Source organism: Ochotona princeps, chromosome 8 (assembly GCF_030435755.1).
Source record: "Ochotona princeps isolate mOchPri1 chromosome 8, mOchPri1.hap1, whole genome shotgun sequence".
Classification (NCBI taxonomy): domain Eukaryota; kingdom Metazoa; phylum Chordata; class Mammalia; order Lagomorpha; family Ochotonidae; genus Ochotona; species Ochotona princeps.
In genome coordinates this window covers 14772604-14777572 of record NC_080839.1, presented here as the reverse complement: position 1 = coordinate 14777572, position 4969 = coordinate 14772604, and the positions used below count along the sequence as shown (strand labels likewise).

The following is a 4969-nucleotide window of genomic DNA, read 5'->3' as shown; positions in this document are numbered from 1 at the left end:
CAGAGCAGTAGACTGAGTGGTGGGAGGAGGGATGGTGTTGACTGCAGAGGCCTCTTGATCTGGACTGGTCTTGACAGGCACCTGCCTCAGTATGGGCCCAACAAGTTGCACAAGTTGAGGAGGGAATCTATGCATACTTGAGCTAGGTCCAGCTCAGCGGGGTGTTCACCAAACACTCAGAGGCCCAGCAACCTGCTACCTAGATCTGGAACTCTGGTATATGTCTCTCCCTGTCAGCCTAGGACCTTCAAGTTTGGGTCAGAGAACTGAAGAGACAAATCCTGCTTCATACTCTAGTCAGTGTCACCAAGGGAAAGTGCCTGATGCATCACCTTGGAGGGAGAAGCCAGCAAACAAGCGTTCTTTATGCACATTACAAGATGCCCATACGTAGTGTTCATTCTAGCCGTAATGCCTGCATTCTGCTCATTTCTTGGGTGGTGACTTAGGTGGTGACCCTACATGGTGTGAGAACCCTGATGGCCTTCTCCTGCTTTTATTTTAAAAATTTATTATGATGCATAGAAAAGAAAAAGTATGATTTAATGAAGCACTAAATATAAAACCACCAAATGATATTATGGCCACACAATGTTTTCTATTTACTTCCACAAGTCAGAGAAGAGGTGGCATTTGTGTTTTGGGGTCAGGCTTATTTTACCTAGAATAGTGATCTTTAGCTGCACACATTGTATTGCAAATTCCAATGTTTTATTCTTTTTTTCACTTGAATATTCATTGTTTTATTGCTCTGATCATAACTAAAACTGATTTTGTCCTTTTGCTAAAAACACATTGTTGATTTGTGTGTTTAAATTAGGGGCCTTAAATATTCCTTTTTGATCTTTTGTTCTGCTTACTCTTAAGAAATGTGATGATATAGAGTGTGTGGTTGTGCCACATGGAGTGTCTTGTGCTGCCTTCCTGAGTATGTGGATCTATGATCGTTTTTAGTGCCTTTGATCATATTTCCCTGCTCAACTTTTCTGGTGGATAGCACTGAAAAGTTTTGCTGATTCTCCAGACATTCTTTTCAGCTTATCCTCTGTCAATGTTTGTCACTGCTCCGAGATTGAAATGTTCTGTTTCAAATCACAAAGCTTTTCTATGATATGCTCCAGGGTGTTGGTCACCGTGAGCAGAATGCTTCTCTGACGCTCAGAGGAGCAGTCACTGGTGCCTTCTGCCTTCTTTTTCATGATTGTACCTGAACAGTCTGGGGACATTATGGAAGAGTTGATCTCTTCACCCTTTTCTGGAGGGAGTTCTGCCATTGGTCTCTCTTCTTGCAGCAGAATCAAAAGCAAGCATGTCAGCAACAGGGAGAGTAGAAATCTGTGCATTGATTACCTTAAACTTTGTATTAACCTGTGTATAGGATTCAACAGCTTCAATTTTTCCCTCTTGGGAATGTGGTGTTCTGGGGTAGATATCAAGAAGATGCAATGGTGAATCAAAATGTAATGTTAAGGAATTTCTTTTTTGAGGATACTTACAAAGTAAACGATCAAAGTTGGTCCTCCATAATGAGACCTTTCTGTCTGCATCCCCTGATGAAAACAGCTCTCAATTTTTTGAAAAAGAAACAGCAAAAACAGGCCCTGTATTTTGTTGAAGTGTATACTTGGGCCTTCTTTCCCAGAGATCCAAAATCTTTAGCGATGTCTAAAGAAGCAGTAATCAGGTAGTTATCTGAAGGATGGAAGGATAGGCAGTTAACTTGTGAACTTGATAATGCTGCAGCATTCTACTCATTCTTTTATCCCAAAGTGTTATAGTATGGTCAGGACCTGCTGAAGCTCCACACGTACCATGAGTGTTAAAATGCACAAAATTACCAAACCCTACTGAATTTGAGAAGTTATTACACTGCTTATTTGTTCTGTCCCAAATTTTAACAATGTTATCCACTGTCCCAAGTTTTAACAGTTTGATCCTTACATGACACGATTAGTTTTCCATAAGGTGAAAATCAAGTTGTTTGCCAGGCAGGCTGAAGGCCACCAAAGTGATGACCACTTTGTGCCCTTTAAAATCACATTGCAGGACGGGGTACTCTGGGGAGGAAACCACGGAGCAGCAGCAGGTACTGGGCTCTCCCGACAGCTGAGGGAAGCTGGGATAGAGAGCAGGGAGACTGCAAGGCACACGGAACCATTGGCCCCAAGCGTCAGTGCCTCCCAATGTTTTGTTTTTAACTTGGATGTCACTTATGAGTGTGCTCAGAGGACCAAAATATTCATTTGTATACGTATATACATTTCTTGGCATGTTCACTATATTTCAATAAAATGTTTTAAAATAAAATAATAAAATGGATGCATTAAGAGAATGGAAAGCCCAAGGTATGTTGCTTCTCCGCTCTGCTGCCCCTGAGGATCCCAAACCTCATCCAATGTGCACAGAGAAAGTGACCAGAGTAGCTTCTCAGGCTCCCTTTCAGGGGATTGTCCCTAATATACTTAAACTGGGCGTGAATAATAGCAAACTATGAGACAGAGCACCATAAAGGATGAGGAGAATGGATGGAGAGAAAGTCAGAAGTACCCTCTTGTGTGGATTATTTCTCATTTTTAGCTAATTTTATGTTGAAATTGTAAAGTAACTACCAGCGAAGATGGCAGAGTACATAAATTCAGAGATAATACAATGGAGGACAAAAACACAAATTAGAATCAAAACTATTTACATGCTCCTCTGGGTGGTTTATGTTCATTCCTGTTGGCTGCAATGGGTTGCCAGATTTTCAGGCCACACATTATGATAACGAAAGTGAACCATGTCCCAGATCCACTACCACTGAACCTCAATGGGACTCCAGTGTGCAAATGGGATGCATACTACATCAGGAATAGGGTCAGAGTGGTGGTATGTTGGGCCAGTGCATAACCTGAGACACCAGCATTGCATATGGTAGCAATTTGAGTCCCAGGTGTTTCAGTTCACATCCAACTCCCTGTTGATGGCCTGAGAAAGTGGTGAAGGGTGGCTCCAATACATGGGTTCTTGGACCCACATGGGAGACTTAGAAGAAATTCATGACTCCCAGTTTCATACCTACCTAGCTCTGGCCATTGTGGTTATTTGGGGAGTGAACTAGTACATGGAAGCTTGTTTTCTCCCTCTTTCTCTCTCCCTCTCTCCCCGTATGACTTTAAAATCTTAAAAAAAAAAAAAAAAAAAAAAAAAAAAGAATCAGGATCTTAAGAGCCTGCTCTGGTTTCTGCTAACACCAGCATAAACAGTTGCTGACATCTTGACTTGCTCAGCAAGTGGTAATGACCATACCTCCCAAAGGTGCAGACATGGAGGATGGAGACTGGATCAACTGGATGGTGCATTAGGCGCTTGACATGAGAGGCGTAAGCATGTATATGCAGACAGATGATGATGCTATAAGAGGACTTTGGGCAGCCCTGATCATGCTGGCTGAGTCAGTTCCTGGTGCTGTCCTTGCTTACTTGGGAGTGAGCACAGCAGGAGACCCAGGAACTGAGCAGGGGACTCATGTCCATGCTGTGTCCTGACTGGCACTGACTCCTGCACAGGCTGTGAGCAGCTTGATCATAAGTGTGCAGGGTAGTGGGCAGGATCCTGGGGACATGCGAATCAGTATGGGAATGAGGTGACTATATCATAACTGTATTGGAGTTATGTGAGACAATATCCCTGTCTGTAGAGAACATACAATGAAGTCTGCAGACAGTGGGGCCATAACATCTTCAAAAGACTCTCTTAATTGTTTTCTATGTAGGAAAAATAGTTAATTCTGCAGTTAGAGCATTTCTGTGTGAAATGATTTTATTTTTGAAAAGTATAGAGACTTACCTGCAGCTTATTCATAACCATTTTGTCACAGTCCTAAGCTATTATCTGTACCATGTCAAGTGGTCACAGCCACATAAATACTGTAAAAAGCTGGTGTGACTCACAGACCTACCAGTAGCTAAAGTGATGGATCTCTTCTATTACTCATGGGCTAAATGGGCTATGCCTTAACTCCAATATTTTAGCCCTTTATCTGAACTTTGGCATTATCAGCTCAACTTATCAGCTTGACCAGTGATGTCAGATCTGGCTACTCCTGCAATCGGTTTTGTTCCTGCCTGCAGTTATGGAAGCCTGGATTAGCATACGCTTGAAAACCTGCAGACATCTACCACCCCCACTCTCCTTCCCAGCATCTTCTCCACCAGAATGTAACCAAGGTTACAGCACCTGTGAAGGTGCTCCCAGCTTCCCCTGCCCCACCTGGAGGCTCAGATGCAGCTCCTATGGAGCTTGGCTAGCCAGAGAAGCCCTTGGGGAAGAGAGTTTATGAAACCCTTGGTTTTTGCTGAGGGCAACTGCCATTTACTACATATCTCTGGCACACACCACGAATGCCACTCTCTTATCCTCATCAGCAATGAGTGAGGACATCATTCTAACCCAGATCTCTGCCTCCCTCTCTGTATCACTAAGAGAGGGAGTCTACACCCCCTGGCAAGACAGCACTCATGTGCTGGGAGAGATAACCCCAGCAAACCCTGGGCACTGATCGGGACCCCATTGTCTCACATCTCTACCTTGACTCCAGGAATCCCAGCCTAGCTTGGCTCCATGGCAACTACCTCAGCATCAGTGCACTGAAACCTGGGTTTTCTGGGGAGTTATCGTAAGGCAGGAATACAGATGACCAAAACGTACTGGTTTGACCTAGGAGCAAAACTCCTGCCTCTTGGCCTTGGGCCTGAGCCTCAAAGGAACTCGATTGTAGCAGCCAGGAAGGATCCACTTTCTGAGAAATGTAACTTGAAAGGGAAAGAACTCTGAGGAGGTAGATGTGGCTGCCTGTGAATACTCTTGTTCTTTACCCCTACCTGGGCTTCCACCTATGCCAGACTATTTGAACTCTGCCTACACACACATTGCTAATGACAGGACCTGGGATAAGCCTCCTCAAAGGCAGCCCTCAATGGACAATGAC

The 4969-nt window shown here is 43.8% G+C and overlaps 1 pseudogene; it reads right to left on the bottom strand.

The window, feature by feature from the left end:
* Positions 1-450: 450 nt before the first annotated feature.
* On the bottom strand, positions 451-3075 carry LOC101532396 (POC1 centriolar protein homolog B-like; annotated as a pseudogene).
* Positions 3076-4969: the final 1894 nt, after the last annotated feature.